The sequence below is a fragment of the Pithys albifrons genome, chromosome 1, assembly GCF_047495875.1.
Source record: "Pithys albifrons albifrons isolate INPA30051 chromosome 1, PitAlb_v1, whole genome shotgun sequence".
NCBI lineage: Eukaryota > Metazoa > Chordata > Aves > Passeriformes > Thamnophilidae > Pithys > Pithys albifrons.
This window is the reverse complement of record NC_092458.1, coordinates 120,579,796-120,593,074: the sequence shown is the minus strand read 5'-3', so window position 1 is coordinate 120,593,074 and position 13,279 is coordinate 120,579,796. Positions and strand designations below refer to the sequence as shown.

The 13,279-nt window shown below is 38.0% G+C and overlaps 1 long non-coding RNA gene across 1 annotated transcript in view; it reads left to right on the top strand.

Moving 5' to 3' along the window:
* Positions 1 to 569: 569 nt before the first annotated feature.
* LOC139680709 (uncharacterized) overlaps positions 570 to 13,279 on the top strand; it is a 37,063-nt gene continuing 24,353 nt past the window's right edge. The window contains exon 1 of the long non-coding RNA XR_011699397.1: positions 570 to 1,107. This is a non-coding gene — a long non-coding RNA (uncharacterized lncRNA). The remainder of the gene's footprint in view (positions 1,108 to 13,279) is intronic.

Sequence of the window (13,279 nt, the reverse complement as noted above, 5' to 3'; positions counted from 1 at the left end):
AGGGGAGTACAGTGCTGCGTGTGCCCGTGGCCACCCGTGCGCTCGCCTTGGCGAGCGGACATGAGTTTGTTCCTGCCCGCAAATGACATAAGAGCGTTTTTCCAAAGGGACACGTAGTGGGAGCATTCGGTGTCCTGCTTCCAGGGATGGTGTGCGCAATTCTTAAAGAAGAAAGGAGAAGCCATGTGCGTGCAAAAGCCCGTTTTCCCCCCAGAGCTTGTGCTCCGAAACTTCGCTATCCGGTGAAACCTCTGTTCTGAACACCAGGAAGCTTTGGCTTTTCTAGGAAGGCTTGAATTTTTTATTTTCTCATATTTTCAGGAAAGGATTAGCTCGAGGGCTCTGGGTGCTGTGTTCTTAGGTCTTATTTTGATGTAAATGGTTAATTTGTCAGAATCTGTGGCATAATGCTGAAAGTGTAGTAAGCCCGGAATAAATCGAGTGGCTTTCATTGTATGAAAAAGTTCATCACTTCTAGTTCTATGAGATATCTCCCAAATACTAGAGATTTTTTAAATTGTGTACATTTCTTTGTAACCTACAGAAGGTAATTAAGCTAAGCATGGAAATTGTTTCTGTAAACCTTTGCTATTTTTTGATCTAGAACACCAAATCAGGGCTTTTGTATTTACCAAGTAACTAAAAGTGCAGATATTTTCACTTTGTCATTTCAGAAGTCACCTTGCTCTGTCAAGGTTAAGATCCGTCCACTAAGCAACAAGGATAACATAAAAATCTCTAAAGCCTGTACCTGTCTTTGAGAGTCTTAAATGCCCTCTTGCTTTAATCTTGAGTTGGGATTGTTTGTTTGGTTGTTTTTTTACTTTCTTTCTCAAACGCATTAAAGAGAAAAATATAAATAACACAGTTTGAGTAACTTGCGCACCTCATACAAAGCTGGATGCTTTAGAATGTTTGAAGAGAAAAACAAGTGAGCTGAAACATTGTGCTAATAGGATTTGCAGCATAAAATATGGCTAATTTCTCTTATATGACTACAGGTGGCAGTGTAGAAGCCAAGAACAAAAATTGGCAGAAACTGTATTCTGTGTGCAAGAATATGAAGAGTGTACTCATGACTAAGCACAGGAACCTGGAAAACCACAGGTATGTGAAGTGATTCATACAACAGCCTATGGTGCTCCCACTATTTACTGTGCTTTGATATCCTGACTCAATGGGTATTTTTGGACCAATTATCACTTAAAGTATTCCCAGTAAGAGCCTAATCAAAATGTCATGGAAAAATCTATATTTGATTACTAAAAGGAGCAGAAATACTTTGAAGGCAGTATGCAAGGAGAGGTGGGATTTGCTTTTTTTCATGTTTTAGTGTAACTATAAAGAATTGGAGCACTAAATTCTATGGAGTTTGGTTTTTTGTTTGCTTGTTTGTTTTCTCTTTTAAATAAATAGATTTCATACTGATAAACTTAGAAGCAGTCACAGGCCTGAATATCCTTGAAAAGCAGAAACTTCAAATGCAATAGAAAGATTTGCATGTCTGGATGTTTTGGATGTCTTGCCAGTACTGTTTTTCAATGAGCACTGAAGAATTGAAAGCATGAGGAGAATTGTAAAATTAAGATGTTTCAAATAACTATCCTATGGTGATTTGTATTTCTTTTTTAAGGGTTAAATCTTGCAAAATTAAAAAAAATAGAAGAAAAAGAAAAAAGGCAACAGTCTTCTCAATTAAAAAAAGATAAGCAGTATGTAATTAGAACTCATGATTAGTTCTCATATTTCAAAGCAAAGGGAAATATTAGATTACCTTAACAATTATTTGGTCATTAATTAGCAACATTAGAGTAAGGCAAAGCTTTTTGTCTATGTCTACATTGGTGTGCACAACCTGCAGAAGTTAGTCTGTGGGTCTGGATTCTAGAATTCCTAGGAAGCCATAGAGGGTGAGAAAAACTCAAAGCTGGAGCTTGAGGATTTTTTAGAACTGATGAGTGGGAAGTTATCCTGGTAAGAAACGTCAAAGTGGAATTAACGCTGTGATCATGAATATATTTATACTCTCACATTTGGCTGTTCCTATTCTAGTCTAAGAGGGCTTTTTGTCTAAACCTAAATTGCTCCTGAGAGATGTGGTTATATTGCAAATGCCCAGAGATGATCAAGTCACCTTGTGTCAGCTACCCTGCAGTAACTGGCCTTGTGTACAGTTTTAGCTAATCCCAGTTGCAAATTGCAGAGGGAATGATTTATTTTGCTTTTAGTATGGGCTAAGACTGTACATCCCATAGGTATAACTAACCAGCTGTGACCAATAAACTGTTTTTATAGTAGTTTGGCATCTTGAGATTATGGAATCCAAATATACATTTTTAATTATCTCTACCCAGTGCTTAAAAAAGCAACCAGGATTCCATAGTTCAGGTGTAGTTTTGTGGGCACTCAAGCCCTGAAACTGTAAGCTCTCTGTAGTGACCTGTATTCTTCTTGGATAATAGGAAGGCCCTGATCTCTGATGGGGATTTTTGGGTGTCACCATCATGTTTTCAGAATTCTGTGTGCCTTGGATAGAATAACCTGAAAAGATTTTGCAATTCTTAGGTAAAAAAAGGTGGCTAAATGGTCTTCAGGCTGTTGTGCAGCAACAAGGTCTTCTAAGCACCTTTGCCTGGCTGTCAAGTTTTTCTTGTCACCTGTTACTTCTGAGTGGCAGAATTTCCATATAGACCAGTAGTTCTTTTCTTATTATGTTATTGAACAACAGGATTTAGTATCCCTTAAAAATTTATATAAATATCCCTGACAAACTCTGTTGAACTGTTTATGTAGTACAGATCAGCATATGCTTATGGATTTGTTGAACATTGTTAAGTTCATTAGCTTGTGCTAATACAGTTAGAACAGAAAATGAAAATGTCATTTGTCATTGGTTCAAAATTTTAATGGGGTCTTCCAGAACATCAAGTGTTCAAAATATTAAATAAAAAAAATTGTAACTGCGCAGTGTGATGCTCAAAAGTTCAATTCACAGACACTTCTCTGTGCTAATTATGAAGTATTGACATAAATGAATGAAACTACTTCTTAAAGCGCCTTTTCGCTGTATAGCAGTTATGTGTTCACAAGATGATTCATAACATTCAGCAATTTGTGATGAATTTCCCTGCCATTACAGGAGATTACCAAGTATCTAATGTATTTGCACTACACTGCGTTACTTTAAATTAGATTTGATGGTGGAAAGGGAACTAGAACCACTTTTTATCAACTGAAAAATCAGGCCTGTTTTATTAATCAGTTAGTATTGAATTTTTCTTTACTATGTAGTACAATTTATCCTTTACAATAAAATGCAAATGTTTAATAATCTTGCCTATAAATACAGTAGTGACAGTGTGTGTGAAGGGGAAACACTCAAGGCTTCTTTTGCATCAAAAGTTGTGTACATCCTAATGAATAAAATATAGCAGACTTGATGTAACTGAAAGTAGAATTCATAGTAAGAAATCTAAATTTGGAATCTAATAGTGTGAGGTCCCATTTTGAATCAGTAAGTTTTGGTTATATAGAATCCTCTTTGATTTGGTGAAGGATGTATTTGTAAGTACAGCTTAACAGTGCAACAGAGGGTGTGTCTTGGAAAACTGTTTTGACCTCCCATTTTGAACTAAAAGTTGTGGCTGGTTGTGTTCTGTTCCCTTAAGAAAACAGTGTTTAAGGGCTTGCACAATCAGTCATTTCATGCTATCATAAAGTGGCTGTAATCTGTTAGATTATAAAGCATGATTGCCTGGCAGTTGTGGGAATTGTCTGTTAATGATACCAGGGTGTTACACAAGAAAAATTAAACTTTCTCACTGCTTTGCACTTGTATAGGATTGTCTTGAAAATGGTTGGTGGGAACCTGAAGAATGTATTAGGCCAGTGGATTAAAGATGCTGAATGGAAGGCAGAGGAATTATTAAATTTTCACTAAATAAATACTTTAAGCTGTCACAGGCACCAACCAGTCCAGTATTAAAGACCGATATTTGGAAAATCACTAGAATGGTTATAGATTTTTAGAAAACCACTAGAAAACCTAGAAAACTATAAAGAGTATGAGGATAGTCTGAATTACAGTCTCTGGAGGGGGAGACACAAAGTGAAGATTCCAGATGGAATATACTGACAGTAAGCCTAAAATACAGGGAGTGTGTCTGAGGCCATTTAGCTTAGGCACTTTGGCTTCTCAGGCCAGAAGGTTGATATCAGATCTCTAGTTAGAAAAGAGTAGCATTTGCTTACACTCGACAGTATTAATGCAGCTGTTAAACCAAAGGAATAGTTATGACATTGCAAGATGCTCACCGTAGATTAACACAACTGAACTCTTGTGAAGGTCCCAACACGTAAAGTGTAAGTGTAAGAAAATTATTCTTAATTAGCAAATGTGTAAAATAAACCCCAAGGTAGGTATTCCCACTGCTGGTTCTAGGGAGGATCCCACTGGGCTTCCATGAGAAGTAAGTTCTAATGTAGGAGGACATCAAACCAGTAAAGCAGAAATTACACTGAAATTACATTCTGTAGATGAAACCTTGTTCTCAGGTGATGGGCAAGTATCCTTTTGCTCTAGGAATGCCATTGCATTATGTTGTTTCTAGATGATAGAGGAACATCTTCTGACATGGTGGAGATGCTAACTGGAGTGTAACTATCTGGAATTATAGTGCTGAAAAGGATCATACAGTAACCTTACAACTGCATGCTAAGGTGGCTTAGAAGAAAAAGAATCTAAACTATCTTTTAGTGCTGGTGATGTAAAGGCTTCCAAAATAGTTATGGAAGCAATATCTGAGTTTCTGGATAGAAGGTTAAGAATAAGGACCCATGCAGGATCAGTCTGCAGTGTAATTCCAGTACCCTGCATGAGGACAGGCATAAAGGGCACACATGTCAAGATGACATGGTCTCTTGGGTTGAAGCACGTCAGACAGAAGTTGATGAAGGTCATGTAGAAACCAGTGCAGAACTGCCTGAAAAATTAAGTCCTATTTAGACAAGAGCACAGAAGAATGAACAGTCAGATTAAAACAGAACAGTTTTTATGTAAATGTTAGAAGACTGGAAGCTAAAGTGGAGGGACTGAATGCTTCGTTCCAGTGACTTACAGACACTATAGCTCTATCACAGAGAAAGTAGTAGCAGGACACTGATTAGGGTTTCTATGGAGAGCTTGGTAAGAGGAATAATCAAGAGTAAAAGTCTTGAAGCTGTTGTGGAGAGAATCAGAACAAATGCATATACCTAAAAAATGGTTCTTTGACTCTTTAAAAGTTTTAAAGAATAATTAGTGTGTTTGAGCAGGATGCAAGGAGCAGAAAAATATTTTCCAAAAACATGTCCAAAAATTAAAAAAAAAGGAAAAATGCAAATGAAATATAAATTATGCACTAAAACAAGTTAAAGCATGATCCATGATTTGTAAAAGGCAGGGAAACTTGTCATAAGTACTCATTCAATAGTATAAGAAATGGGAAGGCTATTGGTCCCACAGATAAATAAAATCCAAAAGAGCTCAAGGAAGATTTCACCTGTACCTGAAAGTGTATGGGATACTCATGTTCGTGGTGGCAGTGAAGTTGATGCAAGATTTTAAAAAGGCTTCCAGAAAGCCCCCAGGAAAGAGTATGACTGGCATTGATACCAGCCAATTTTCTGGTAAATACAGTGAAGAAGAAAGCTAAAGCATTCATGGACAATTTGGTATACCAGGAAAGAGTCAGAACAGTCTCACAGGTCTGGTAGAGTTCTTTGAAGACACTGTTGAGGTTGTGAGTAACTGATCTCACTGATGCAGTGCACTTGGGTTTCAGAGTCTTGTGAGAGCTACTCACCAAAGGTGGTGAGCAAAATGAAACTGCTCTGACATAAGAGGAAATTTTTCTCTTGGACTGATAGTTGGCTAAAAGATGAATAAATGACCTGTTTTCACAGAGGAGATGGACGTCACTAGTAGAGTTGCTCATGAATCTGTGCTAAGTTTAACACCAGTTGGTGTATGCACTGGTTATCTGGAAGAGAATGCAGAATGATTCTAAGTTAATGAGAGCAGCATAAATGAAGGCTAATTATGAAGAACCAAAGAGGGATCTTGTGATGTTTAGTAACTGGGAATGAAGCTTACTGCTGATATTAAGAACTCATGCATGTGGGGGAGAACAATCCTGCTATTATTGAGCCTGTGAACTATTAACACTGAAGGAAGCAGTGTTGTGGAGAGTTTATCATGGTAAATCCAAGTATTGATCAAGTGTTTAAGACTGGCAGAAAAAAAAAAAAAATTAGGGAAGAATGACTCTCAGAACAGAAATCTGCTATGCCATTCTATAAACTGCCTGTGGTTTTGTCTTGACCTCTGGGTGCAGTTTTGGTCCCTGTATTTAAAGAAGGGCAAGGTAAAAAGAGAGATAACAGAACTAGGAATGAGTGGCAGTGATGATAAAGAACAATTAAATGGACTGAGAATCTTCAACCTTGCTAAAGATGAAAATGATAAAAGTCTATATAGTAGTATAATGAAAAAAATGAACAGGGAATGCTCATTAAGTGTCTCTTGTAGTACAAGACCCAGAGGGGATCAAGTAAAATCATCAAGTGACAGATTCAGAGCAAGTAAAAGGTTGTATGTTTTTCATAGTGCATAGTCTAACTGTGAGCTACTGTACATACTGAAGGAATATCTGGGTGTGCATGTCCAGTGCAAAAGCATCAACTCTTGTTTAGGACACAAAGCCCAGTCCCTGGAGGCTACAGGAGGATCCTGAAATGCATCTCTGCAAGTTTTTCCTGTCCTAAGGCTCTTCCCCAGACCTCTGCTCTCTTAGTCTTTGCTAAAGACACAACAGGGGGATAGATATTTGTCTGGTTTGAAACGTGCCTATTAGTATGTAAAATGAAGAGAAATTGCAGTCCCCTAAAGAAAATGCTGACCATATTCCACTCCAGATGCATAACAGATACTGGTGAAGAAAAAATGTTGAGAGGGACAGGTTTTTTTTTTATTCTCTTGGGCCTAATAACTTCTCAAAGGGAAAAAAGTTCAGTTTTCTCTGACGACTGTACCAGTTTTTATTATACTATGTTTTTGTGCTATTCTTTAGCTGATTCTTTGGGTGATGATTGGCCAAAGATTGAACTCAATGATCTTGGAGGTCTTTCCAGCCTTCATGATTCTGCAGTTCTATGATATGTGAAGTTTGTGCTTGTAGAAGGGAGTTAAGGCTCTTTGTTCTGAGGTGTCAATATTCAGCTTGATTTCTGTCCTTGCTCAAAGTAAGTTGGGCAGTTGTTATCCCTTGCAGTTTACTTTCAGGAAGACTAAATTAAAAACCTACATGCAAAACTAAACTGGAGAAGTTGGGGACAGGCTTACTCATATGATGAAATGCTTGCCTGTATAATAACATGAAAAATACATTACTGAGTCATGAATGTGGAAGATGCAATCTCTTTTCCTATAAATATGGTGAGATTACGCTTAGGTTCATTCCTTGTCCAAGTGTACAAGGACTAAAGCTATATGAGACTTGAATAAGGACTTGGAGAAAATAGGTTGTTAAGAATAAAGGATGACTTGACTGTTAGACATGAAAATGACATTTAAATATTAAAATCATGTAGAAGTTATGAAACAAGGATTATGTAGTCCTCTGATCCAGTAACAAATGAAATGAAAGAAGAGTCTCCCAGTGAAAATCTTATGAGCTTGTGTGAACACAACCAACTCTGAGATACAGAATCAGGGCAAACACAGAGCTGCACCCTATAAGGAGTTACAGGAATGGAGGTGGCACTGTACACAAAGGTTAACTAACCCAGGAAAATGATCTCTTTGGGTTCCTGTGGTTGGTACAATAAATCAGCTTCCCCAGGGGCGTGATAAGGAGCATCCCAACCTGGTGTCAGCTCTGAAATCCCCTCTAGAAGAGGTTTTCTCTGTCCACTCTGGCTACAGAGTGACAAAGGAGAGTGGCCTCCCTAAGTCAAAACTGGCTTTTGAATATACCCATTCTATATGTTACTTTCAGATCAGATTTTTTTAGAGGTTTTAGTAGGTCACTGTTTTTCCCCAGTGGGACTAAGGTAAAATACATAGGAAGACAATACTAGCTAAACCCATTCGTAAAGGCTTCATGAAGAAGTGCTGGTTTCATACTACTCAAAGTTCAGATTGTCCCACAACGTTTTCTATAGTTGCCTGACAAAGCTAGGAGCTATATTAAAAACATGAGATTAAAATGCTTTCTATTAAAGAAAAAAAAATAAAATCAAAGATTTTTCTGAAATAAAAGTAAGAATCGTGCAAAAAGAGATTGTATGGAGTTTTTTAAATTACAAAAGTTAGGCATTAGAGCCCATTTGAAATAAGAGGTTAATTATGTACCCCACCAAACACTCCCCAGGACAATTTTCTCTCATGAATGGAAGAAGAACAAGTCCTGTCATTAGCTCAGTTATTTTGATGATTTCCTAGATTGCTCTTCAGCTTTCCTATTTGTTCAACAATAGCAAAAGAGAATTCTAAGAGTAATTTCTTTCTTTTCATTTTCTCAAATGGAATGTTACACCCAAGGAAAAGAAAAGTGAAGGAAAAAACTTATTTTTCTCTTTATTTTGTAATTAATACAGTGAGGTAGTGAAGGAGACCACTGGCAGTTTGACATTAAAGGAGATTTGGGTCAGCACAGATTTGACTTTTCTGTAAAAGTCAAACTAAGGTTTGACTTTTCTGTAAGAGTAATTTGTTACCAGGTACTATGAAACTTAACCTCACTAGTGACATACTTGGAGGGTAGACTTCTACATCTATTATAAACCATACTTTAAACCAAGCACATGGCCTTATCTAAGAGGATGCACCAGCCATAGCATACTTCTCAAGCAGTATTTATTCCAATGTTGTCTCAGGAAGTAGACACTGCTGCATATTTTTTTAATTGAATGAAATCAGTTCTTCAGAAAACATTCTGCTTATACTTTTCTAATGCAAAATCCTCTGAGAAAACAGGTTGGTACTTCAGTGTTGTGAAGCTCCTACATAGGCACATTTCCCCCCCTTTGTAACATCAACTGGAGTTAGTGTATTTTTCCTTTTGCTTTGGGGAGGGTGGCAGGCTCTGTAGTTATTCTCTAATGCCTTACAAATAGTTGATTGTACTTGTTAGTTTTTATCTGTATGATTTTTAGTGTTCCTGATGATTGAAGTGGTTGTGCACTCTACAATGAAAATAATAATAATCCTGAAGTCAAAATGAAAGTCACATGCTGTCCTTGACTCAGATTATATGAAGCCTGTGTTGCTCACAAAGAAAGTTGTAAATTCTTATGAAACATTTGATAAAATGGGAGCCAGAGCCCCAAGCAAACCAGAAAACTGCTTATCAGGTCTCTGTTGAGCCCAGCACTGAGGGACAGACGCACTTCTGACATCACCTCCTACAGCCTTGCATCCTGCTGGTTCCTGAGAATGCACAGAAATTGCAAGTCCTGTAATTTCAGAGACTGAAACTGTTGCCAGTTTGCTTTTTCTCCTTTTAGATATGCTTTCTTTTCTAGTTTTGTTTTTCTGTCATTTTTTTCTTTACTTCTCAGCAGTTTTACCTTTAATCATCAAATCACACCCAATTACACAAATTTTATAGTTGGTTTTTTACTGTAATTTTCATTTATCTTTGTGTTTCCTGAAATGTGTAAATATTTGTTTTCCTAGTTCCTTTATGTCATGCACAAATAATTTCTAATTGGAATGAATATTTAACAGCATATTGAATACGTCATATTATTAAACTATTAAATATACAGAGATGTAACAATTTATCTCCATTGACCAAAATTGAGTAATTTTATCAAGTTTAAAGACATTTTTATTTGGACTGGGCTACTCCAAGTGTTGATGTGCTGTGTCAGTTTTCTGAGGGCAAATGCCTTGTGAGGGTTATTCAGTTTAACATATTTTACCTCACCAGAGAAACACTTATATGATCTATTACAGAGACCAAGCCAAATGGCTACTTCTTTAACGATGTGATCTCAAATGCTTGCCAGTGTTGGCATTTGCCTGTTAAATTTGGGATCTCTAAAGGTGTAAGCCTTGGTCAACTGTGGTGAAGATATTTTTGAACATGGAGGTTCTGTCGAATGGCTCGTGATTTCTAAGAGTGTAGCATAAGTAGCTCAAACTCTGTTGTATGCTTGATTTAGGGTAAAGTGCCAACACAGTGGTTGGAAAAACCCCAAGACCGAGACACAAGAATCTCCTGATTTCACTGAGTTAGTGCCATTCCACTTGCTCTCGCTTTCTGAGGTCCAGCTCTTTGCAGTGAGTGAAAGGCAAACCTGCTCACTCTTGCAGAGCTGCTAAACTGAGGGTAAAGTTGGCATCTTTGGGGATATGGGACTGGACTGGCTGTGCTGCACTAACAGAACTGTCTTGTCAGGGATGGACCTGAGCTACTCACCCATCCCTCCCTTCAGACCCACTGGAAAGAGTCTCACTCATCTGCTGAAAGAATGAGTGCAGGTGCTTGACCTTGGGAAGTGATTCCAGGTTCTAGATGACAGATGGAGCAGGCTAAGGCAGGATTTAAGATCAGTGTCTGCACTTGGTTAGGCCTGGGTTGTTTCCAGCTGGGCAGTCTGGTTTGTCCTTCAGAGACCCAGTTATTCCATATGCCTAGAAAAGGAGCCCACCCATCTACACCAGAGTTCTGGCTTTGCTTTGGGGGCCAATCTGCTCTATCAGATCCGAGCAGTGGTGCACATACTGAAGCCTTTTATTTCATCCAGAGTTTGGTCCAGTGTCAGCAATGTGGAATTTCAAGGAGCTGCTCTATCCAGACATGGTAGCTGTTCCTCATTCTTCATCAGACTTATGTTTCTTAACTTTCAACTCCAAAAGAAAAGGATGCTTAGGGGGGAACCTTATTGTTGTCTACAACTACCTGAAGGATAAGTAGTCAGGTAGGGGTCTATCTATTTTCCCAAGTAACAAGCTCCAGGGCAAGAGGAAATGGCACGAAGTTGCACCAGGGGAGGTTTAGATTGGATATTAGGGGGACTGAAAATCATGTAAAATCTGATCAGACATTGGAACAGGTTTCCTGGGAAGTGGAGTCATCATCCCTGAGGATATTTAAAAGATGTGTAGACATGGCACTTGGGAACATGATTTAGTGGTGAACTTGTCAGTCTTAGGTTAACATTGGACTTGATGACCTTAAAGGTATTTTCCACCCTAAGTGATTCTGATTCTAGAATTTCTTGTGAAATATCTTGTAAGTCTTTTGTTTTATGAAGTCTGAAAAGAAACAGAATGCCCCCCTCCCCTCCCCATAGACAGACATAGAAAATTTCTTCCTAAAAAAGAATTGCTTTGCATTTGTGGGGCTGGGACATGGAGGAGAGTGGTAGTAGTGCTTGTAATGAGTTTTGAAACCTTCAGAAGGTAGGAGTCATTCCAAGAAGTCTGATATAGGTCCTTTGATTCAGCAAAACTTAAAAAGCTCATAAGAATTTGAAGCCAGATGGATTACTTACTAAAATTTATGATTTATGACTGGTTCAACAATTACTTTGAGTTTTATTTCATTTTAATGATTCACCTTTGAAAATCAGCAGAAAGTTTTGTTCCACAGAAATTTCCTTTTGTCTTCTCATTAATGAAAAAATGTCTTGGAACACAGCACGAAGGTGATCAAACATGTAGATGATATAAAGCTGGGAAAATGGAAAATCCATAGGTAGCAAGAATTAAATCAAACTTAGTTGCAAGGCTTTGGGGGAGTGGTATGCTGTTAAGAATGAAGTTTTAGAAAGAAAAGTATGTAGCTGTACATTAAGTACCTTGGAGAGCAGTGGCACTCAGGTAAGGGTTTTGTATCTAGCAGTGGAGGCCAAGTTGTTCAGTGGGAAAGAATGTGTACCTAAATTTTGTGTCCATCAAGTCCTTTGTAGTCAGAGGTTATGACAAATTTATCAAAATATTTAGGGAATAAAAAAACAAAACAAAAATTAGATCAGGCAAAAGACATAATGTCTGAATAACTAAAGAGATATTAAAAAGTCCATTTAGCAATCATTTTGTCAAATGTGTTGTTTCACATGTTCCACTTTTGCATCTGAATTTCAACTGCTACCTGCTAGATAAGGGTATTTTTCCTATTATTCTTCAGTAATCATGCTCTGTCAAAATATGCCCATCCCATTGTCCCCATTTGTGCTAGGGAATATTTTATTGAGAAGATTCGGTGGATCTTCAACCCTCAACTTTGCTATTTTTTGCAGAAGTGTATCAGAACTGATAAAAGGTTTTGTGTTTTAGACCAAACATTTCTGAAATAGCAGAGGATTTTGCTTGAGTGTCAGTTGTGTGTTTTCTTGGTTACGTGAGGAAAGAAATTTTGCTGTCTTGCTATTAAAATTCATAGATGTTTTTGTTGCCTGCTCTTTTACTTTTTCCATCTCCAGCATGTTTTAGTCTAACATCCTAATGAAGAAGCTTCTCTTTTCTTATTCTACAAGCTGATTGCAGTTACTATTTAGTCACCTACGTTTCCCGCCAGCTCTGCTGATAAAGACATGTGGCCTGCATGGCACCTTGAAAATCTAGCACGTTTTCCCTCTTCCAAGGCAGCCACTGTGATTTTTTTCTTTTTTACACTAAATATTAATCTCAAGCTGGTTTTACTGAAATGTTCGTTATTATCACCCTTTTCCTCCCACTCTGATGAGTTCACTTTATGCTCCCACTTTGTCAGGCAAGACTTTCCTGTCCTCTTTTGGGCACCATTGTTTTCTGCCAGAGTATTAGTTGGAGGGCATTAGTTTTGATGACTTTGGGGCATTCCTAAAGGCTGGTTTTAGTCTAATGGGATCACTGACTGTGTTTCCTCCCTGGCTAATGGAAAGTGACTGGGGTTTCCAGGGCAATTCTGCGTTTCCAAGTCAGACTTTTTCTCTGAATTGCCCTCCAGAGAAAGCCGCTGGCTCCTGTAGCTGCAACAAGTCTTGATTTGATGGTCACTGGTGAAGAGCTGGATCTCCCTTTCTGTGGGAGCTCAGTGTATTGGGAAAGGAGAAATAAGACAAATGATTCACAGTAGCACCTTTTCGTTCGGTTACACAGCCTGGGTGTTTATGTTGACTTAGTGGGTATACTGGATACAAAATGTACACTACAAGTGTTTCAGTGCTTGAGTTGTTTCCATTTTTAGTGACTGTTGAAAGAAAAGAATCCAGACAGAGCTGGGATTTTCTCAGGGTGTCTTTTTGC